This window comes from Aulonocara stuartgranti (genome assembly GCF_965226115.1).
Source record: "Aulonocara stuartgranti genome assembly, chromosome: 11".
In the NCBI taxonomy this organism is placed as follows: Eukaryota; Metazoa; Chordata; class Actinopteri; order Cichliformes; family Cichlidae; genus Aulonocara; species Aulonocara stuartgranti.
Genome location: NC_138947.1, coordinates 39,262,826 through 39,288,002, shown reverse-complemented (window position 1 = coordinate 39,288,002; position 25,177 = coordinate 39,262,826). Strand labels below are relative to the sequence as shown.

Here is a 25,177-nt window from a genome sequence, read left to right as displayed (position 1 = left end):
AGCATCCTGGCGGGAAACATCTTAACCTGGTTCGGGAACAGCACCATGCAGGACAGACGAGCTCTACAGAGGGTTGTGCGGTCAGCTGAGCGCACCATCCGCTCCGAGCTCCCTGACCTGCACTCAATCTACAGCAGGCGGTGCCGGACCAAGGCCAGGAAGATGGTGAAGGACCTCAGCCATCCCAACAACAGACTGTTCTCTCTGCTGAGGTCAGGAAAGCGATTCCGCTCCCTGAAGACCAACACAGAGAGACTGAGGAGGAGCTTCTTCCCGCAGGCGATATGGTCTCTCAATCACACCACCACACAGTACTGACCCACACATATGGTTCTTACACACACACTGGACTTTCTGGACTTTGGTTTTGCACAACACTGGTCACTATATTCTTCATTTCCAGTTAATACTTGTACAGCTGCTGTTATTGTATATATTTATTTATATTTAGATTTCTTCATACATTCTTATATAGTTCTATATTGTGTATTTTGTTGTACAGTTATTTTATTTTCAACTTTAATTTATATATTTTATCTTATTCTTCCCAGTTAAATTTACCCTTCATTCTAATTTGTGTTGTACAGTTATTTCATTTTTAACCTTAATTTATATTTTATTCCTTCCTAGTTAAATTTACCCTTTTTAATTTTTCATATTTATTTCCTATCTTATTCATAGCCTTTCCTTTTTTGTTTTCTTTAGGTCACGAGCAGTTGTCCAAGCATTTCACTACATATCGTACTGTGTATGACTGTGTACGTGACAAATAAAATTTGAATTTGAATTTGGATGAAAAATCATTGTTGTCCTCAGTAGAAACACAAAAAATTTCCCCAGAAACAACAGTCACAGAAGCAACAGAGTCAACAAAAGTGTCCCTTTCACTCACCACAGCCGACTGCTCTGACATTCTGAACTCCGGCTGTGGGGTGCTGCGCCGGCGGCGCGAACGTCGCTTCCTCCGTGGAGACGGCTCCGACAGGCCGGGTAACTCCTCATCTGGCGGTACGGACGGCACGTCCTCCGTTGAAGCGAGTGGGCAAGCAGTAGCGGCGGGGGGGGATGGAGGTGTAGTTCGTGGAGAATAAAGTTTTGCACGAGCGGGTGCAGTGAGTCCAATAGCCAGGGATAATCAGAAATAAGCTGTTGCAGCCTGACTTCTAGAACGTAGAGAAACGCTTCTCCCTCATGCTCGAGCCACAGGTTGATTAGTTTTGACACTGAGTCCGTTATGAGCTTTCGAAGCTCTGTGGGTGGGGTGAATGCCGCTGGATCCGTATCTGGCTGGTCCGTACTGTCACGGCGAGTGAAAAGAGCCGTGTAGAAAAGGAAAAGGAGGATCCAAACGCAGGCAGTCGTGAAGGTGTAAAGGTGATTTATTGAACACAAAAGAGAGGCAACCGGCAAAACGGAGAACTAAGCTATACTGGGACAACTAAACTACTGAGCACGAACACGAACCTGAACATAAAGGAAGGAAGACGATGGTACATGATGATGACGGCAGGGAACACACGGATGAAACATGGTGGATACGCAGACGGACCAGCAACTACAATGACAGAGGACACGACTTAAATACACACAGAGAAACACAGGGGAATTACACACAGGTGGTGGACACAGCTGGGAACAATCAACAAGACGAGACAGAGGTAAAACTGAACACACTCACATGAGACGCAGACCTTCACAATAAAACAGGAACAAGAAACCATCACACTAAGACGCAGACTCGACATAGAGAGACAGACAGAAAATGACACATGAAACTAAACCCACACAAAACATGAGAGCACAAATCTTAAACCCAAATAAACAGAAACATGGAACTCTAACAATAATAATAATCATCGCACCCAAAACCACAACAATCATTCAAAAAATAACAATCAAAACTCAAAATACTGGTTCGAAACTGACCCAGAACCGTGACAAAACTTGTATGAAAAGCATACAAGAGTGAAAACAGGTATAAGATTCCTTGAAAAATTATATAAATGAAACTTGTATGTTTTGGATACTTACTACACCGTAAAAAAAAAAAATCCTAAAAAAACAGGCAGCTGGGGTGCCAAAACAATACCATAAAATAACAGAAAATAACTGAACATGAAAATACGGTTATTTTCAGTAATGACAATACAGTTTGTTGCCCTAATTTTACATGGGATTTTGCCTTTTTCGAGTGCTTTTAGACATTAAATTAGGAACATTTTAATGTGATTAAACAATGAAATTACCTATAAACAAGGTCAATGAATGCGGCAATATGAATAATAATACTTCAATGTACAGAATTATACAGTTGGTTTAAATAATAACGGATTGCATTCATATAGCGTTCTTTGAGACCCTCAAAGCGCTTTACAATTCAACTTTATAATTCCCCTCTGACCATCACCAGTAGGTGGCAGGTGAGGAGTCTTGACCACGGACACAACGACCGAGAGCGTCCGATCCGGGGCTCGAACCAGCAATCTTCTGATTACAAGGCGAACTGCCAACTCTTGAGCCACAATCGCCCTAAATAACAATAATAATAATAATTATTTGATGTAAAAAAAGTTTATAAGAATCATTTTATATATTTTTCCATAGCATTTCATTTGAATTGAACAGTTCAATCTTTCAAATAACGGACAGATATTTGTGAAATCATGATACATTTGTGAATGTATTTTAATCTAAATATGCATATGTACAGACAGATACATTTAAAAAACAAGAAAATTATGTTTTATTACATTTACAGTGATTTTACGTTAATTTACATTTGAAATGTAAAATCAGTCTATTGATGTGAATTTAATGATATTCTAGAAGAACAGTACAAAACTGTAAAATACTTTTATATTACAATTGTTTTTTACAGTGTAAAACAATATATGAAAGTAATGAGAAAGTGGCCACTTTCATGAGTAAATCATATAAGCCTTATATGATTCATTAAATGAAGTAGGCCACATCTTATGCAAGTCTTCTATAAGTTTTTTCTATTTCTTTTCCATATGGGAGTTCTTCTTTTACTCTTATACTGTTTTGTGGATCACAAGATTTAAAACTACTTATTACGGTGGCCCCTAGAGACAAAGCACGTACAAACTCCAAAACACATGCAAATTCCAAAACACGTACAAACTCCAAAACACATGCAAATTCCAAAACACTTGCAAACTAAAAAACACATGCAAACTCCAAAACACGTACAAACTCCAAAACACATGCAAATTCCAAAACACTTGCAAACTAAAAAACACATGCAAACTCCAAAACACGTCCCAGATAGCAAGGAAACATTGAAACAATGTTGAGTCAATATCAGGCTGTGTCATTGAATCAACGTTGAAGTGTGACGTTGACCTAACGTCACTCTTGCACCTTTTTAACGTTGAAACAACGACAGGTTTTGATGTTGAATCAATGTTGAAACCTGACGTTGATTCAACATTATATTTTCTAATACTGCTGACATTGAAACAATGTCAGATTCTGATATTGAAACACTGTTGAGCTATGGTGTTGATTTTCCACCTCTTTCGCATATTTGCTTTTTATTAAAACAACAGTTAAATCATGACTGGAAATCTACCTTTCTTTATATGTATTTTAACCAATACTAAACTACTGCATGTTTCCATCAATACTTCAACCACCTAAACACATAATTGTACTTATTCCTTAAATTGGACACCCTTTATAAAAAAAACCCAAATGTCTCACAATGTATCATGTCAATATTATTATCCTAAAATAAGAAAGCATTGCATGTGACGTAACAGAGAAAAAAAATAAACAAAAAAAGGTCAATAGGCATGTTTCGTTTGCTAAATACTTTATTAAAAGACAGTTTCCTATTTACGTTTATATGATTCACAGAAGTTTGTAATTTTTTGCATGATGTGCATCCTGCACCACCCAAACGATCTGGGGCGTATCGGAGCCATTTCTGCACTGCTTGTGCAAAGACAAACTCGGACATAGAGTTTGCCCCTAACTGCTGCGTCAGGCTCCAATCAAGGCAAAGCGTCTCACCTATAGACACATTTTAAGAGATGGAATTAGCGTGTCTCATGTCTTAAATGTGTATGCAAGTGCTTGTGTGTTTAATCAACAGGCCGTTGTTATGTATTTAAATCACATCTGACAGCTATTACACTTTATAGTTACAAAGTGTACATAACCTTTATATACTTACCATTGCCTTATTTGCCTCTTGTGACTGGCTCTGCATTGTTTAGCTCCTCAATGTTGTGCAAGGGCAAATCCAGAGGCAGTACCCCAGCATCTACCGATTCATTGCAGCCGGTATTGCGGATGGCTCTGACCTCCTCACGGAGTTCGTTAACAGCTCTCGTCAGGTCTGACAGAAAAAGATAATTTTTTTTAAGTATTTAAGAATACAGACAACTTGTCAAAAGTTTCCTTGTGTCACACACAGATATGTACAAAGACACTAGACAGTATTTTATTACCTGGTATTTTCACTCGAGGGGCCTGGGGAAACCATTTTTTTGTGGGCTGCTCATCCTCTGAGTCACTATATGTGTACAGGGGATTTGGTCTAAAGAAAAAAAAAGTTGAAAACGGTCATAAGTAATTACAAATGTGCTTTTGGAATATTTTTTCCTAAAGTTACAGTTTGATTTATAACAACACACACAGGAAACGGAGATGTGCAAGAAGGTACAGTATACAAGGAATTTTTGAAGTGCACAAGTGTACACGGCTTTGCATTTATAAAAAAGTTTACAAGCTTCCACTTTTTGGACTATATTATGTGGTGATATTGCAGTATGCAAGCACCACAGATATGTATAAAAGACAAGATCATAAATTCTTAGCAATCAAAGATGTGTTTGTGAAATAAAAAAAGTTTTACTTGTGCTTTCTTTTATGACTGGTCTGAGTTTCAGCTTCGGACTGAAGGTCAGACGTGTCACAGTGTTCACTTAGATATTTCTGAAGACTGCGTTCTGCTTCGTGAAATGTGTCTGGAAGTACAAACACAATGTATGGCCAGACATAAATTAGGACACGAAAAACTTGTTATTGTTACATTTATACAACACCAATCCAGATGATACCCACCATGGCTTATTAGAAGTCGGACTGGTGCATAGGTGAGCCATGTTGCACCAGGATGAACTCTCCTCTTTACTGCGTCGTGGATCCTGAATGTGTCTCACGGAGGATATGGAGGCCATGACAATTTCTCCCCATTTATCCATGATCTAGGGACTATTTCTGTACCACCAGTGCTAAACTGCACAATGCACCAAGTCTTTCATTTTTATCTTTTTTTTAATTTGGAGTCCTTTTTTGCCCTGTCTAGGATAAACAGGAAACAGATAATTACAATATATTTCCTAGTCACTACAAAACTTGATCTATTGATTGAACTAAATAATAAATAATAGCTTAAAATGTATATAGGCAACAATTACAAGCAAACCCGTATATGTAAGCATTTAAACACTGAAGATAATAAAATTAACAGTATTTTGTCTAAGTCTGCCATTGTAGGAATTCATGGCACCGAGACAAAAACATGGCGCACAGTGTGGCGTCAAAATAGGCGCACACCTTTGACGCTGCGTTTTCTCCGTCTTCCTCGTCCACACGTAAATGCTAAACGCAGTTTACGTGTGGACAAAAGGTGCAAACGCAAGTTAGGTGAGCGTGCAGCGTAAAGTTAGGTGAGCGTGCAACGTAAAGTTTGAATTGAGTGCGACTCGAAGCGGGTGCTCTCCAATCATTAAAAGTAACAAAGTCATTGAACACATTTATACAGTTACCTTTACGTTTATCAATCATATATCACAGATTTACAATTTTTTGTAGTACTATGCTAAAAAGCAACTACAGAGCGAAAGTCTGGGTCAAGCGCCGAGGTGACAGCAAGAACAAAGGAACCCTCAAAGCGTTAAAGCTAGCTTTGTAAGGGAATATAACGGAAAAGTATGAAACGAAAATGTTTTCTTTGTTGATAGACTTTGTTTGCAGTGCAATTTATTTGTTGCCGGATTGTAAGATGAAAGTAGACACAATTTCGGGCTCCCACATTTTATCCGAAACTTTACATTAACAAGTTTGTTTTGTTTTTTTTACTGTTATTCAAATACAACCGTGGAAATAACGAATAGAACAAAAGTCATTCATTCTTACCATATACTAATCGTGGTGCAGGCCAGTGCACTGCATGAACTGATGCCTTCTCCGGTCAATTCCGCTGAGAGTAAATCTAATGTCCCGCTGTACTGTACAAGACAATGGTTACCTGGAGGGATGTACCAATGTGATAGGGGTGCTGCGGAATAGTCCAAGTGGTAGCAGCTTTAATTTCCCGCTCAACCATAAATCGATGGTTTTTCAACGTGATTGTTGTCACCTTGTCAACTATAAATAGATCAACAATCAACGATGACAGAACAACAGTGAATCAATGTTATTTCAATGTCAGTGTAAGGTTTCATCAGTATTTCAATGTTGTTTCAACATTGGTTTTGTGTTGACATTTCAATCCTGACGATTCTGATGGTTCAGATGGAAAATCAACATCTGTTCAATGTCTCCTTGCTATCTGGGGTACAAACTCCAAAACACATGCAAATTCCAAAACACATGCAAACTCCAAAACACGTACAAACTCCAAAACACATGCAAATTCCAAAACACTTGCAAACTCCAAAACACTTGCAAACTCCAAAACACATGCAAACTCCAAAACACGTACAAACTCCAAAACACATGCAAATTCCAAAACACTTGCAAACTCAAAAACACTTGCAAACTCAAAAACACATGCAAACTCCAAAACACGTACAAACTCCAAAACACTTGCAAAATCCAAAACACTTGCAAACTCAAAAACACTTGCAAACTCAAAAACACTTGCAAACTCCAAAACACTTGCAAACTAAAAAACACATGCAAACTCCAAAACACGTACAAACTCCAAAACACATGCAAATTCCAAAACACATGCAAACTCCAAAACACGTACAAACTCCAAAACACTTGCAAAATCCAAAACACTTGCAAACTCAAAAACACTTGCAAACTCAAAAACACATGCAAATTCCAAAACACAACGGAAGTGCTCCAGGACGCTAGGGGCAGTGTTGAGCTTTTGTTACCTAGTAACTACACAAGCCAGGAAGTGCCAATTTGGGGTTTGCAGCCTTAAAGGCCGCATTTTAAGGCCAATTACGTCACAGCGACAAGAGAAGGCTTTCCCAATTCAAAGGCTGCTCTACATGCGGCCCTCAAATGTGTCCTTAATTTCCCTGAATTTTAGGGATGGGTCGGTGTAGCCTTCATGGCCCAACATATCCCAGACTTCATAGTGCGGTGGTGGTGTGGATAATTTTGCCGAAAAAAAACGGTGGAAGCGGAGCGGAGGAAGAGTAAACTTTCAGAAGTAAGTACTGAATATTATGTAACTTATTTATGCGCAAATATTTTTTTAATGAAGAACATTAAACCATTATTGTTGGCCACATGTCGGGAAGGTTATGTGACATTAGTGATGTCTGTACTTTCAGAATTAACTTGGTTTTAAAGCCTTTACTTTAAAAAATATATATATAGTTGACTTTAATCTTACAGAGATTGTGATGATTTTGTGGATAATTAAAGTCAGTCATATATCCACAAACACAACAAGCTGAAAGTCAGTGATGCTGCTCAGTTTGCAGTCCTGAATATCACGGCACAAGCAGGATTCACTGCACTGTTAATGTGAGCTATGTTATATTGCTGCCTCTGTTCGGTGGTGTCGAGCCAAACGGACTTTAACGTGTGTTTGAACGAGCTGATGGTTCACTCGTTAAGCTGAAAGAAAGATGCTTTAATCGCAGGAGTCACACATGTGTCCACTGCACCATCTGGAACTCTTCTTGTTTCGTAATAACACAAACACTAAATCCTCCTTCTTTTGTGCTGTTTTGTAGCAGTGTATACACCTGAGACTTTTACCTGTCTGTCTGTCCTGCACTCTCTCTCTGTTTCTTTCTCTCTGATTGTGGAATAAAAGTATGAACATGTGTTTATAAGTTACACTTGTGTTTGAATCCTGCAGCTTATCACACATTTGATTTCCATGTGTGACAACTGCAAGTGTCCAGAGTGAGGACAGACTGAGGGACACACTGCTGCACATCATCTGTGAGGCTTTGCACCCCTGATGATCCACCAGGACAAACTCAGTAGTGTGTGAGGAAGAGGAGGAGGAAGAGCCAGCAGCAGCTGACAGATGGAGAGAATAGACAGACTGTTCCCTGTTTGTGAAGGACTGCTAGAAAAGTTTAAAATAACTAATTGTCTGTCCTGAATCAGTCTTATTAGGTAATGTTCAAATAATTTAATCATTCCAGTGTTTTCAGTGTGGGAGAAAGTACTCAGGGCCTTCAAGTTACACACTATGAAAGGCAGCAACAAGTTTAATGTTCAGAAACCTAAAGTATGTATCAGCAGCAGAATGGAGCTAAAAATAAATGTTTGTTCCAGTTCTATGAAGCTTTGAGTATTTGAGGAATTTGCATGTGTTTTTGAGTTTGCATGTGTTTTTTAGTTTGCATGTGTTTTTTAGTTTGCAAGTGTTTTGGATTTTGCAAGTGTTTTGGAGTTTGTACGTGTTTTGGAGTTTGCATGTGTTTTTTAGTTTGCAAGTGTTTTGGAGTTTGTACGTGTCTTGGAGTTTGCATGTGTTTTTTAGTTTGCAAGTGTTTTGGAGTTTGTACGTGTCTTGGAGTTTGCATGTGTTTTTTAGTTTGCAAGTGTTTTGGAGTTTGTACGTGTTTTGGAGTTTGCATGTGTTTTGGAATTTGCATGTGTTTTGGAGTTTGCATGTGTTTTGGAGTTTGTACGTGCTTTGTCTCTAGGGGCCACCGTAACTTATAAACACACACACACACATACACACACAAAGTAACTCCACCAGAGTGCCTACTTCGGGGTCACTTTTGCCGGTCCAAGCCCGGGTGGTTGGAATTGTGACATTAAAAAAACAATAATTGCTAAAAGAAATTTAATTTGTAGTTTTAAATAAACTCTAAATGCATTTAGGATGTTTTTTACTCACTTTATGTCTCTTCCATGATGTTATTTCTCTCTCGCTAATTACATTAGCGACCAATTATGCAAATTAGGCGATGACGAGATTTTCCTTACTGAGGAGTTTGCAACACTGTAGCTGACGCCACACTAGAAGAAGTAATGTGAGTAGAGGAGAGGCAGTGTATGGCCCACGTGCTGAAAGAATTGATTAATCAGACATTTTTCCGTCTTTACAGGTAAGCTGAGTGGTTGATAATATAAAACAGATGTTATAAAAGTGACAGACAGCAGTGGCGATTAATGATAAATGTCTTGTTTGTGGCGAATGTTAAGCTAGAGAGCTAATTTCCAAGTTGCTCCTGTTGTTAGCCTGTGCTCATCCAAGTGGTAGACTGTACCGAAAGTCTGTGAGTTCATTGCAGTTATATTTTGGGTTAAAGCCACAAGATATATGTTTTGCATAATAAGAAAAAATTTAAATTGCTGTATTTTTAGGTCATTAAGAGTGAATGCTGTAGAAATATATTAAGAAAAACGTTTATTTGAAAGGGATAGAGTTGAATAAATACAGTTAATAAGACAGGTTCATACATAGATTAAAACTGTAGTAAAAACAAGATAAAACTGTAATGAAAGTTCACTATGGTGCTTGTGCATACAGTAAGAGGCATTTCTGTGATTTAAGCAGTTTATAAAAGTGGTGCATTTGAATATGAAACTGTATAAGTTACTTGTAAAAAGTAATGTTATCCACACTAGAAGAAGTAGTGTCAGTGGTGAAGAGGCAGCGTACGGCTCGCGCAGCGAAAGAACTGATTAATCGGACATTTTTCTGTCTTTACAGTTTTCTGTAAAAAATTAATATGTTGCACGGGAGATAAGTTGGCCCATCATTTCAGCGGTGTAACAAATGCACACTTGATGCATCTTCTACACCACTGTTATACCCTTGTCTGTAAAACTGCGAGGTTCTGTAGATGCTTGTAAGTTAAGAGTCCTACTGTCTGCCAAACCATCACATGGAGCGGTTGGACCACTGCTGTAAAATGATGCCATCTCACACAAATCCTTCTTTCTGCAGTGGTGTAACGAGTGTTTGCTGCCTTCCTGGTATCATTTTTTGTATATTTGTCACACTTAAATGTTTCAGTTCATCAAACAAATGTAAATATTAGACAAAGATAACAAAAGTAAACACAAAATGAAGTTTCTAAATGAAGGTGTTTATGATTAAGGGGAACAAAAATCTGAAATGCCAGCTGCGATAGGCTCCAGCACCCCCCGAGACCCTGAAAAGGATAAGCGGACGCGAATGGATGGATGGGAACAAAAATCCAAACCGACACTTACCTGTGTGATTGCCCCTGCTCCGTTATAACATAAATTAACTGTGGTGTTCAGCAATCCGATAGATGAATCTGTGTTTAGCAGCTGCCATTAGAACGGCACGTGTCCAGCTGCACTGTGCCAAGTGATGGAGGAGGATGTGGTGCGGAGGTGTTATTGACATTCGGCCCCTCAGTTCCAGTGAAAGGAACTCTGAATAGTTCAGCATACCGAGACATTTCAGACACTTTCATACTGCCAACTTTGTGGGAACACTTTGGGGGTGGCCTCTTCCTGTTCCAACATCCCTGTGCACTAGTGCACAAAGCAAGATCTGCAAAGGTAAATGGACTGATTCTTATATCGTACTTCTCTACTCTCCTGGAGCGCTCAAGGCGCTTTACACAAAATGCCTAATTTACCAATTCACAACATTGATACAAGCACTTTTTTCTATGCTTAAGTGCTTTCTATCTCACATTCACAAACATCCATACTTCAGTGGATGCTGAGAGAGCTAGTTGGATTTAGCATCATGCCCAAGAATATTTGGCATGCAGACTGGGGCAGCCAGGGAACCATCCAATCAGTAGATGAGCCAGCCTTACCGGTCCCAGTCTTCAATTAATTCAATACAAATATACAGGTCATTGGATGTTCAAGATGGGTTATACGTCTACCAACAACTGCTCACACTGCCAAACCAATTCACTGGACAATTATATCCACGCTCTTTGGTTCTGTCCACCAGTTCAGAAGTTTTGGTGCGAGATATGTGAAGACTTATCAAAGTGTCTGAAATGTAACATTCCAACTTCCCCCTTAGTGTGTTTGTTGGGCAGCTTAGATAATGTCACTTCAGATAAGAATATCGCCCATATGGTTTTCACTGCCCTATGCATAGCCAAGAAAACAGTCCTCATGAACTGGAAAAATAAAAATAATCTTAATTCTAACCAATATAGAAATTATCTATTAGATTACATTAGTCTTGATACAGCCTCTGCCACCACAACAGATCAATTGCTCTGGGCTCCCTTTGATCAGCTCCATCACCTAGTGGGGGTGGGGGGTCATAGTTTGGTCCCGCCTTCACTGTTGTGATTGGTGTGGGGGTAGGGATAGGCTTAGGGCGTCGGGGGGTTCCCCAGGAGCATCTTCCTTGGAGGGCTCAACCCGGGGTAGCAGTCATGGCCTATTAAGGGCTCTGTTTGCTCTTACGTGATGGTTTCCTTGTGGCTGCGTGCAGCGGGGCTAGGGGAGGGTCTGTGCTGACGGACGTGGGTTACTGACCTGGTAGCCTGGCTACGTGAGGTTCTGGGGGTGCTCCGTCTCTGGGCTGGGGCCCTGGTTGGTGTGTTGCCGGGGTTGTGGGCGGGTGGGTGTATGGGGGCCCAGCCCTGGCACAGGGTGCCGCCAGTGCATCGAGCCACCTGGGGGGCTCTTGAACTGGTGGGGGAGGTTGTTACACCTTGCAGGAGCTCTCCTCTCTTCAGGAACTCACTCTGCAGGAGGGGGAGATACAGGAGAGGTGGAGGAAGATCTCAGCCTGGGCGTCTATTGTCTTGTGTAGTCGGGAAGATGAGTGGATGACCGGGTGGGTGCAGTTTTCTCTGTGGTGGGATCAGGTGGGCTGTCCCAGGCTCTGTGGGGCCGGGCGGTGCTGCTGTTCTGGGCCCCCTTTCCCTGGCGGGTTGCAGAGTATGGGGGTGCTTACTGGGGTCGGGGGGGGGGGGGGGGGGGAGCTGGCCCAGGGGAGGGGTCACTTGCCCTTCCCTTCCTTCCCTCCCCATCTCCAGCTTTCTCCCTCTTTCCGCTCCACCACAATCACCCACACATGCAAGGCCTTGGGGTAAAGATGTGTCACCAGGGTACAGGGGAGGCTACCCCCCCCCCCCCCCCCCCCTCCCTCTGTCCCCTTCTGGCTGCCTGTGCCTCATTTTATCCCACAACTTAGACACTCACATTACTCACACTCTCATAACACATACATATAGGATCTTGGGGGTGGGCACGCTACACGGACTCCAAAAGACCATCAGGGTGTACACCTCACCCCTGGCGTCGTTGCCCACCTCTCAATTTTAAATACACGTAGACATTGAGGGCCCTTCTCTCACCCCAACCGGTCGCAGCAGATGGCTCCGCCCCTCCCTGAGCCTGGTTCTGCCGGAGGTTTCTTCCTGTTAAAAGGGAGTTTTTCCTTCCAACTGTCGCCAAAGTGCTTGCTTACAGGGGGTCATATGATTGTTGGCTTTTTCTCTGTATCTATGAAGCGCCTTGAGGCAACTTTTGTTGTGATTTGGCGCTATATAAATAAAATTGAATTGAATTGAATTGAATTATCAGGAGGGGCTATGCGCTTACCTGCTGCTCTCTGGCAGGTAGCTCCATGCCCTCCTGGGTTTTAAAGGCACCTTAGAACACACATGCATCAACACTACATATGAACGGGCGGAGGGAGGTTTGGAGTCTTCTCACACCGCCGTTCTCTGCGGCCTGCTGGAGCGGGGGGACCAGGAGGAGGAGTTGGCCGTCCGACTGCGGTCTGGAGTGTGGGGCCTCCCTGCTGCTGCGGAGTCGGGGCGGTCTTAGAGTACGCTTGGGGAGTGTGATCGTGTGTACAGCGTCTCTTTATGTCTGTCTCCACGTTGGTTGAGTGTGGAGTGAGTGCATATGAGAGCATGAGGGTGGGAATGGATGTTTGTATCTGTGTGTGCCTGTATGTCTGTGTCTATATGTCAGGTTGGGTATCAGACGCCACCTCTCTGGGGACATCTCAGGTCCTCCAAGGTATGGAGGCCTATCTCCCCCCACCACTCCCCCTGCCAGTGGCAGACTCCCTCAGACATCGGTGCGTTGGTCGTTCTTTGTGTCCGGGGGTGGGCGTCCAGGTACACACCAGCTCACTCCTTGGTGGCTGCTTGTCAGGGCCTGGAGCCTGGGGCTCGCTCGGGCCACTTTGGGGGTGGGGTGCCCTCGGCCTCTGGGCCTGGGGCTCGGTCACTCTGTCACAACTGGCTGCCGGCAGAGCTCACGGGCACGTCACTGCAACCCCCCTGGCTTCTGCTCCACGGCTGCTGAGTGACCCCTCATCTGGGGCTCTCCTCAGCTCTTTCTGGGACAGTGGCGCGGCTGCCCCTCTGTTGGTCTTCCTTGGTCTCTTGTGTTCTGGGGGCCTCTGAATGTCTGGAGTTTTGATCTCCTCCATACCTGCTTCATGCCCTGGTGGATGTCTGAGGGCCAGATGATTAACTTCACTCCTGTAGTAGGTCTCATCGTTGTTGCTGATGCGACCGACCACAATTGTGTCGTCTGCAAACTTGATGAAAAGGTTGAAGCTGTGTGATGGTGTGCAGTCGTGGGTCAGCAGGGTGAAGAACAGGGGCCTCAACACACATCCTTGGGGAGTCCCTGTATTCAGTGTTCTTGTGCGGAGGTGTTGCTGCCGACCCGTACTGTCTGCTGTCTTCCTGTCAGGAAAACCAGCAGCCAGTTACGCAGCGAGGTGCTGATCCCCAGCAGATCCAGTTTGTGAATGAGTTGCAGAGGACAGGGGCGGTCCTAGCCTGTTTGGTGCCCTCGGCGAACACTCCCTCTGGTGCACAGTCACAGGAGGACGCTCAGTGAGAGACTGAGATTACCAAAAAGCACCAAAGAACAACACAGGAAGTCATTCCTGCCCGTGGCCATCTCCCTGTACAACTCCTCCATCTAACACACTGTGAACACTGCAATAGTTACATCCTTTTTACACACACTCTTTTCTACTCTGGAATATTCTTCTCAGTAGTATTCTTGATATTTATTTATAATCACATCTGTTAATCCTTGATATTTATAATTGAGTGATCTGTATGTATTAGTGCTAGTTCTGTAATATATTGTATTATTTGAATAGTTTACTCTGTTACTGTTTCTTCTTGGACCAGCTGTAACTCACATCATTTCCTTAGAGATTAATAAAGTATATAAAGTATTCTGATTCTGATTCTGATTGTTTCAGGATGACCTGCCATTATCCAATGACACATCTGCTTACCTCAATCAATCAATCAATCAATCAATCAATCAATCAATCAATGCTTTATTCGCCACATGTAGGTTGCCCTGCAATGAAATAGGACACCCCCCCCCCCCCCCCCCCCCCCAACCTTACACACACAACACAGACATCACATGGGGATACAGGCCGGAGATCGGTTGCATTACAGACAAAAACACTGAAATGTACACTACAATGGGAAAGTACAAGAGGAAAAAAAGAGACCTCTACTCATGCTGGGCTCCTGGGAGGACAACATGAGAACAGGAAACACAAAAACTCCTCTGCACAAAAAGCACATAAATGTCCACAGTACAACATTATGGAGCACGTGACCAGCAACAGGGTCGGGTGGGGGGTGAGGAGTCATCCGAAGCAAACACAGCAGCCATCCTGCACAGCGCTACCATTCCAGCGCGGGCTCAGACCTGCCGTGTTCCCAGGAGGGAACAAGCATCAGAGGCATTTGTAAAGGGAGGGGGGATGAGTGAGTGCGTATCAGTGTATATGTATGTGTGTGCGTGTCCAGAGTTCAGCTGAGACAGTGTCCTTCGCCCTGCTAGGCTAACTAAACAGTCTTCCAGCCAACCCAGGTGGCCTTGCATGGAATGGGAAGGAACAGACTCAACACAGTCGTTATCAGGGAGTTTTTGTTCGGCTCCAGCCTTGAGCCCATAGCTGGCGCCGAAAGGCCGAAAGGCGCAAAGCTGTTCTAACAGTCCAACACTGGTCTCTCAATCTCCCGTTGGAGAGCCGTGAGCTTCTCCATGATGTTATCAAACTTGCGCTCTGTGATGTTGTCATTCTTGTGCTCAAAGAGCCGATTCTGAGAACTCACGACCGCAGTGAGCCTCCCCAAGATGTAATCCAGTCTGCACTCAGAGATCTTATTCTGAGTATTCACGGCAGCCGTAAGCCTCTCCAATATCTTCTCCGTGCTGCACTCAATGAGCCCATTTTGAGAAACTCACGCCTCTTCCCATCGTTTCAATCCCAGCGGGCAGCCTCGTGGGGATTTGAACAGCTGGTTCCGCTTCCTTAGTTCTTCGGTAAGTCAGGGCCAAGCCAGCTCCGATCAGCCAGAACCCTGTTATCATGGTTCCAAATAGGTAGATATCTTCAGCACTCAGGCTCACCCAAGCCCAAACTTCTCATTGAGAAAGGGGTGTCAATTGCATTTAGGGACCAGTTGATCAAATCCATAATTCCTCTTTTAGGTTTTAGAGAACTGTGAGAGACTGTGAGAGAGTGTTCCAGGGAAAAGTAATACAAAAAACACGAGACTAGACAAGGACATAAGAGGCTAAGCAGGGAAGCTAAGGGAGAGGAGGAGGAGGAGAGGGGAAAAGTGCAACCGCCTTCGTCAAGAGCAAGAGCATCAATTACAGTGGGGCAAAAAAATATTTAGTCAGCCACCGATTGTGCAAGTTCCCCCACCTAAAATGATGACAGAGGTCAGTAATTTGCACCAGAGGTACACTTCAACTGTGAGAGACAGAATGTGAAAAAAAAATCCATGAATCCACATGGTAGGATTTGTAAAGAATTTATTGGTAAATCAGGGTGGAAAATAAGTATTTGGTCAATAACAAAAATACAACTCAATACTTTGTAACATAACCTTTGTTGGCAATAACAGAGGTCAAACATTTACTATAGGTCTTTACCAGGTTTGCACACACAGTAGCTGGTATTTTGGCCCATTCCTCCATGCAGATCTTCTCCAGAGCAGTGATGTTTTGGGGCTGTCGCCGAGCAACACGGACTTTCAACTCCTGCCACAGATTTTCTATGGGGTTGAGGTCTGGAGACTGGCTAGGCCACTCCAGGACTTTCAAATGCTTCTTACGGAGCCACTCCTTTGTTGCCCGGGCGGTGTGTTTTGGATCATTGTCATGTTGGAAGACCCAGCCTCGTTTCATCTTCAAAGTTCTCACTGATGGAAGGAGGTTTTGGCTCAAAATCTCATGATACATGGCCCCATTCATTCTGTCCTTAACACGGATCAGTCGTCCTGTCCCCTTGGCAGAAAAACAGCCCCATAGCATGATGTTTCCACCCCCATGCTTCACAGTAGGTATGGTGTTCTTGGGATGCAACTCAGTATTCTTCTTCCTCCAAACACGACGAGTTGAGTTTATACCAAAAAGTTCTACTTTGGTTTCATCTGACCACATGACATTCTCCCAATCCTCTGCTGTATCATCCATGTGCTCTCTGGCAAACTTCAGACGGGCCTGGACATGCACTGGCTTCAGCAGCGGAACACGTCTGGCACTGCGGGATTTGATTCCCTGCCGTTGTAGTGTGTTACTGATGGTGACCTTTGTTACTTTGGTCCCAGCTCTCTGCAGGTCATTCACCAGGTCCCCCCGTGTGGTTCTGGGATCTTTGCTCACCGTTCTCATGATCATTTTGACCCCACGGGATGAGATCTTGCGTGGAGCCCCAGATGGAGGGAGATTATCAGTGGTCTTGTATGTCTTCCATTTTCTGATGATTGCTCCCACAGTTGATTTTTTCACACCAAGCTGCTTGCCTATTGTAGATTCACTCTTCCCAGTCTGGTGCAGGTCTACAATACTTTTCCTGGTGTCCTTCGAAAGCTCTTTGGTCTTGGCCATGGCGGAGTTTGGAGTCTGACTGTTTGAGGCTGTGGACAGGTGTCTTTTATACAGATGATGAGTTCAAACAGGTGCCATTCATACAGGTAACGAGTGGGGGACAGAAAAGCTTCTTACAGAAGACGTTACAGGTCTGTGAGAGCCAGAGATTTTCCTTGTTTGAGGTGAGGTGACCAAATACTTATTTTCCACCCTAATTTACGAATAAATTCTTTACAAATCCTACCATGTGAATTCATGGATTTTTTTTTTCACATTCTGTCTCTCACAGTTGAAGTGTACCTCTGGTGCAAATTACTGACCTCTGTCATCATTTTAAGTGGGGGAACTTGCACAATCGGTGGCTGACTTAATACTTTTTTGCCCCACTGTATACCTGTAGGTGTAATTAGCAAAAGATACCTGTATCTTTTGCTAATTTCTCTTCCTCTTCTTTTCTCTTTTCTCTAAACTGAGCAGCTGATGGCTTTAACTGCTGTAACTGGAGCCTCGTCGTCTCCCACCATGATGCCGCCCTGGGCAACCGCCCATGTCGCCCGTATCAAAGACTGCTATCGGCTGGGGAATGATCGTGTTGAAAGCTGAACTGAAGTCTATGAACAGCATTCTAATGCACGAGTCTCTAATATCCCAATGTGTGAGGGCTAAGTGATTGGCAAACTGCATCATCGGTCGAGCAGTATGCGAACTGAAATGGATCTAGGTTGGGGCGTTCAGATAACTTTATAATGATGGAGGTGAGTGCGACATGACGGTGACTGTGGGTGTTGAGGGCAAAGCTTTTGAATCATATCTGTTATTAACCTCTGTCTCTCTTCCACAGCATGTCTTTATCCTGTCTTCCTTCTCTCACTCCAACCAATCACAGCAGATGGCCCCGCCCTTCCCTGAGCCTGGTTCTGCTGGAGGTTTCTTCCTGTTAAAAGGGAGTTTTTCCTTCCCACTGTCGCCAAAGTGCTTGCTCATAGGGGGTCATATGATTGTTGGGTTTTCTCTGTATCTATGAAGCGCCTTGAGGCGACTTTTGTTGTGATTTGGCGCTATATAAATAAAATTGAATTGAATTGAAAAGCACTCCTCAGTGATAAGAAGAGGGCCTTCAGAGGGGGCATTAAAGAGGGGGTGAAAATGGTTCAGGTGTTATTGAATGACAATACCAGAGAGGCGAAGGACAATTACAGGAGGAAGCTGGAGTGGAAACTCCAGCAGAACAGCGTGATAGAGGTGTGGAGTGGCATGAAGACAATCGCTGGAATCGGGCCAACCAACAGCAGGGGAGCTGAGGGTGTTGAGGACAGAGCTAAGGAGTTGAATTTGTTCTTCAACAGATTTGACACTGCAGTGACTGCTACACACCCCCACAACCTCACCTGTAGTCAGCCTCCAATCCAGAGCCACACCACTGTGCCTCCCTCTCTCTTCACATGGCGCTGTTGCCTCCTGTGAGAGTCCTGACACCCCTCCCCCACCCATCACCTTCACTCAAGACCAGGTTCAGATGCAAATGAGGAGACTCCACTGAGGCAGGTCTGCTGGACCCGATGGGGTGAGCCCCCACGTCCTTAAGGCCTGTGCCCCCCACCTTTGTGGACTCTTCCATTAACTGTTCGTGCTGAGTCTGAGTCTGCAGAGGGTCTCAGTGCTGTGGAAGACATCATGCCTTGTCCCAAAGATGCCACGTCCCAGTGGCCCCCAGGATTACAGGCTCGTGGCACTGACCTCCCACATCATGAAGACCCTGAAAAGGCTCATCCTGGACCAGCTCTGACCCATAGTCAGACCACATCAGGATCCCCTTCAATTTGCTTACCAGGCCCGTCTCACGCCATCATCTATCTGCTCAAGCGTGTCTACACCCACCTGCACCAGCTGGCGAGCACTGTGAGGGTCATGTTTTTTGACTTTTCAAGCACTTTCAACACCATCAGGCCGACACTCCTGGGTGATAAACTGACAGTGATGCAGTTGGATGCTTCTCTGGTGTCCTGGATTGTTGATTATCTGACAGGAAGACCACAGTATGGTCCACAGTGTGTGTCTGACAAAGTAATTAGTAACACAGGGGCACCACAAGGGACCGTCCTCTCCACCTTCGTCTTCACTTTCTACACCACAGACTTCAGCCACTGCACAGAGACCTCCATCTTCAGAAGTTTCCTGATGACTCTGCGGTGGTTGGATGCATCAGCAGGGATGATGAGACAGAGTACCAGGTTGTGGTCGATTCCTTTGTCACGTGGTGTGAGCAGAATCATCTGCAGCTCAACGTGGCAAAGACCAAGGAACTGATCGTGGACTTCAGGAAGACCAGGAAACCTGTGACTGCTGACCCCTCCATCCATGGGGTGGATTACACATATTTTGGATTACTCATGGATGAGCAAGATAGCGACACGCACATGCGCAGCGACTTACAGCAGCTGTCCCTACTTGTGCTATTTGTGCCTTTTTGTGTGTTTATAATGTGTTGTATGTTCGTCTACCAACACTACTGGATGTTAGCAGGCTGCATGCTACACAGATGGGACAGGAACAGTGAGTCCAGGACGAACGGGTGGGGGGGAGACAGACATTGATCTCCTGACCTGGAGTTCATGACGGTGCAGACCCTTTTTCTTGCCCACAGAGCTAAGTGCTGTAATAATCATAGCAGTCTATATAGCACTGCACGTTAACATAAACGCAACGTAAACAAACACTCTGGATCATGTGTATTCCAACATCAAGCAGGCTTACAGAGACGTACCTGTTGTAAAGGCTCACCTTTCAGCACATTCACTTCACCAGATGCACCTTGTTTCTTTTCCTCACCTTTGATTGGGTGTGGTGCTTGGCCTTAATTGCACTCACCTGTCACTTGTTATATAAGGACTGCACTCACCTACCCCTCACTCTTTCTTCACTCCCACATGGGGCGGCAGCTGAGGTGAGTTTCTCTTTGAGTCTCCTGAGTTCATGTATCATTTTGAGTTACTTAAATCATACTTTGTCCTTTTTAGAGAGAGCAGTCCATGTGTGTCTTTCTTTCCTTTACCTGTTATACAATAAAACGACAAAACCTGCAAATGATGACTGCTTATTCTCATTCTAATCGGATGAGCCCATGATGATGACTACTGAAACCCTGAACCTTCCTTCCTCCAAAACAGTACCCTTCCCCCATCTGGGCCAGTCAGACCACCTCTCTCTGCTCCTCACTCCAGCATACACCCCTGTCAGCCAGCAAACAAAGCCCATAAAGAGGACCATCACCACCTGGGGCCGTCCTCCACTGACTGCTTGACTGATTCCACACAGTGGGATGCCTTCTACAATGAAGATCTGGCAACATTCACAGATAGGTGCTGTCTTACATCAAGTACTGTACTGGGAAGGTCACTGTGGAAAAGAGCATCCGGGTGTTTCCAAACCAGAAACCCTGGATGACGAGCCAGGTCAGTATGCTCTTCCGAGCTCATGATACAACCTTCAGGTCAGGTGACAGAGCATTGTACAGCCATGTACAGCATCAGGACCGCCAAAGCAGAAAACAAGAGGAGAATAGAGGAACATCTCAATGACCCCGGACATGTGTGGCAGGGCATACTGACTATTATACAAAGGATGTCCTGTGACACTATGGGGACTCAGACAGAGGGCTAGCAGAGGAGCTGAACAGCTTTTTTGCCCACTTTGAGTCTCATACACAACACTCAGGCACACCATTCCAATGACCACCACAACCCACACTAGCTTCTAATAACCCCACACTTACTCTTGAGGCACAGGGTATGAGTTGTGTACTCTGTGCAGTGAACCCCAGGAAGGCTGCAGGTCCTGATGGAGTACCTGGGAAGGTCCTCAAAGCATGCGCCAAGCAGCTAGCACAGGTCTTCTCTGACATCTTCAACGTGTCTCTGGAACGAGCCGTCATTCCACCCTGCTTGAAATCTGCCATAATCATCCCCATCCCCAAAAGGTCACCATTCTCAATGACTTCTGTCCAGTTGCACTAACCCCTGTCATCACCAAGTGCTTTGAGAAACTGGTTCTGGGGGACATCAGAACCCATCTCCCCCCTGCTCTGGCCCCACACCAATTTACATATCGGACTAACAGATCCACCAAAGACGCCATAGCCAGTGCTCTCCACACTGAGCCACCTGGAGCAACAGGGGAGCTATGTCAGAATGCTCTTCATTGACTTCAGCTCAGCCTTTAATGCAATAATATGGACATTTTGATATACCGAGTTAACCAATCTGGGGCTCCCACTACCCACCTGCTCTTGGATAAAGGACGTTAGGTCAACCAACCCCAGTGGGTGAAACTGGGTCCTCACCTCTCTTCAGGGCTCCAGGGGGTGAAGGGAAGGGAATCCAAACTCCACAGTACAATCCCCCGGCCTCCGGGTGGCGCATTGCTCAGTGAGACAGAATAGCGAGGTCATAGGTCCTCCTCTCCAATATGGCAGAAGCGAGGCAAAGAGAAACTTCACCAGTCGTCTCTGTCTCATCATTTCCCTGTTTTGCAGGTTAGTAACCGGTAAAACTATATTAAAACGTTGTAAATTATTGATAAGAAACAAAGCTAAATGTGGGGTATAAATCAGTGGGTAAACCCTGTTATTTGCAGTGAAGAACGACTGTTTACTGGTTCTGAAAAGTGATTTTGAGAATGTTAAAGCTAAGGCTAAGCCTGCCAGCATACACATGCCTCCTTCATGTATTTGTGAGCTACTAAGCTAAATTGGTTTAAGACCAAGCACTGGTATGATTGTTAAAACAATCAGAATACATAGGTATTTGGGTTAAAAGTTAAATAGAGGTAAAATGTATTTGAACATGCATTTCATATTGTTTGAATTGTCATTCAGAGAGAATAGCTGAGTAGCTGATTTAAAGGTCGCTACACATGAAGTATTTTTGCTTTCCATGTAAAGATCGTGGTATTGCAGCTTGAACATACAGACGGTTGTATTCTTATTTCTGTTGGATATGGAGAATGTTGTTGCAATCAAAATACATGTGATTGTATAAATATGGCAGAAGCGAGGCAAAGAGAAACTTCACCAGTCGTCTCTGTCTCATCATTTCCCTGTTTTGCAGGAACATTTAATCTGTTTTACCGGCCCAAACTCTGGGTCAGTTACACCAGCAGGAGAGAGGGAGAGGGATAAAAACATGAACAAAACCTGTGGCCAATATGAGCCAGCAGAGAGGCACGAGGACCATGACAACATCATTGTAAGATTTGCTGATGGCACAACGTTGGTGGGGCTGATCACAGGGGGAAATGAGGTGGCTTAGAGAGATGAGGTGATGAAACTGGGAGAATGGCGTGCACTAAACAACCTGGTTCTTAACATCACCAAGAACTCATCCTGGACTTCAGGCGGAACAGAGCTCCCCCTGCCCCCTTGCACATCAACAGTGACTTTATCCCATCAGCTAACACAACGGCACTAGTCAAGAAGGCCCAGCAGAGGCTACACTTCCTAAGGGTGCTCAGGCAGGAGCAACTAAACACCCCACTGCTGGTGACCTTCTACAGATCCACCATCGAGAGCCTGCTGACCTATGCAGTGACAGTGCTGCACGCCAGCTGCATGGAGGCAGACAGGAAGAGACTGCAGAGGGTGGCAAACACTGCACAAAGAATCATCAGCTGCCACCTGTCCTCCTTGTCTGCCATCTATAACTCCTGTTGTCTCAGCAGGGCCAGAAACATCTTGAAGGACACTACCCACCCCGGCTACCATCTTTGTAACCTACTGCCGTCTGGCAGGTGCTTCAGAGCCATACAGGCCAGAACAAACAGACTCAGGGACAGCTTCTTCCCCAAAGCTTTCACCATGCTCAACTCAGACTTGCACAAAAAGTAATTTGCACTGAAATATCTGCACTGCACCACTAAATTACCCCTGCTGTTCATGCTCATTCTGATGCTCCTTGGACTCTAACATGAACTTGTGTCTATGCTTAAAATTGTCTTTGCTCAAACTGTCCATCCCATCATTCTCTGTCTGTCTGTGTCATTGGTGTTTCTGTTCCAGGTGCTGTGTGGGTTTTTCTTTCCTTCTGTGTTTCTTCTTACAGGTGCAGCAGTCAGCCATACATTGTGCTTTTATATATTTGTTCTCTGTCATTTTTTTACATTTTCCTCGTATTTTCTCTGTCCTGGCTTTTTTTCTCCCCGTTAGACCTCCCCTACTACACACATACTGTAACACCTAGAAGTGAACAAATAAACAGGTGAAGAAAAAAAGAAAACTGATCAACGTTTAGAAACTGATAAGCAAATGAGGTTAATTTTAGTTCGAGGGAAAACGCCGAATAACCTTTAAACGTTTGGTACAAGTTTTAGAAATGAACCTGGGATTTCTCTGTCAATTTTAAAGTTTGACTTTTCCCTTTTCACGCTAGAGTCCTTTTCCCATTTTGAATTATTCCATTGTTCCATTTACTCATATTATCTCTGGGTCTTGTCAGAGTCTAAATTAGCCACACACTGCATCAGAAATCCCTCTGACAAGAATTTAGCTTGACAACCTACGATTATCCTTTCACGGTTATGGCAACTCAGTCTTAATGTTTCTCTGGAAATAGAAACTATTTTAAATTTCCACATATATCCTCAGCCCACAGCAGCTATAATAATATGTAAGTAAATAAGTCAACCATACGTTCTCCGGTGCTGCTACAGACACCATTGTGTTCTTCTTTGTGTGATAACATTCACCTCAAAGGCACACAGTGTTGTTTGATAAAGGCTGAGGGCGGAGATTCGTCCTTCACAGATACCCCTGTATTGACGTAACAATGGACAGAATATTACTCACTGACAACACCCTTTCATCAGGCTGTTGGCAAGCAGGAAATCCTCCATGTGAAGGTTAGATACATCACAACATTCACAAGAAAAACTGACTTCTCTCCGTAGCTGCTCTGGAAGCAGTGCACGCAAGCACAGTATCAAAAGACAAACACAATATGCTGTTTGCTTACTTGTGTTTTTAATAACTTTGCCTTTTTAAAGAGGATTTGCTGATGAGTAGGTTTGTCCTTCATTGTCAGAAAATTTGCAAGCATCTGACTTTATTTCGAAACAATTACTGGAACAGTTCTAGTGCTCATTGGTGGGAGAAACATCATTCTTTTAAATTATATTCCCTCGTTTGATCTGATTCTGGTACAAAATGGTAAGAAATGTGAAACTAAGCTGACATCTGATGACTGTGAAGGCCGATGAATGGGGACATCAGCTCTGTGTAAAATATGTGATCCCTCAGAGGTTCCTGTATTAACAGTGAGCTTACCACATCATCATCCACTGCATCATTTAACCTGACCTGACCCAACCGGTGGCAGCAGATAGCCCCACCCCTCTCTAAACCTGGTCCTACTGGAGCTTTCTGCCTGTTAAAACTGAGCTTTTCCTTCCCACTGTCCTCAAGTGCTCAAAGGGGGTCGTTTGATAGCTGGGGTACAATACTAGATGCCATGAGGTCACTGTTGTTGTGATTTGGCACTATATAAACAAAAACTAGATGAATTTAATTCAAGAACTAAATAAAAGAAAAGCTCAAAAGCAAATAAGGAATAAAAGATGAATTTACCGAAACAATGACCAGCAGTCTATTTTTGTAAAATTAAATCTTATTAAGAAATCATGAGACATAGAGGGCTTTTACAGTTCCCATGCCAGAGAGGGGTGTAAGACTGCAACTCTGCTTCCTGGCCCCAACTCTGGATATTCTTGTGTTGGGCTTACAAAGGATTCAATTCAATTCAATTTTATTTATATAGCGCCAAATCACAACAAAAGTCGCCTCAAGGCGCTTCATAGATACAGAGAAAAACCCAACAATCATCACTTTGGCGACAGTGGGAAGGAAAAACTCCCTTTTAACAGGAAGAAACCTCCGGCAGAACCAGGCTCAGGGAGGGGCGGGGCCATCTGCTGTGATTGGTTGGGGTGAGAGAAGGAAGACAGGATAAAGACATGCTGTGGAAGAGAGACAGAGGTTAATAACAGATATGATTCAATGCAGAGAGGTCTGTTAACACATAGTGAGTGAGAAAGGTGACTGGAAAGGAAAAACTCAATGCATCATGGGAATCCCCCGGCAGCCTACACC

At 44.0% G+C, this 25,177-nt stretch overlaps 1 long non-coding RNA gene across 1 annotated transcript; it reads right to left on the bottom strand.

The window, feature by feature from the left end:
- Positions 1-3,218: 3,218 nt before the first annotated feature.
- On the bottom strand, positions 3,219-6,781 carry LOC309717854. The gene is made up of 6 exons (XR_014279832.1): positions 6,172-6,781; positions 5,095-5,334; positions 4,886-4,997; positions 4,479-4,567; positions 4,202-4,366; positions 3,219-4,038 (listed from the first exon to the last, which is right to left on the bottom strand). It is a non-coding gene; the product is annotated as an uncharacterized lncRNA (long non-coding RNA).
- Positions 6,782-25,177: the final 18,396 nt, after the last annotated feature.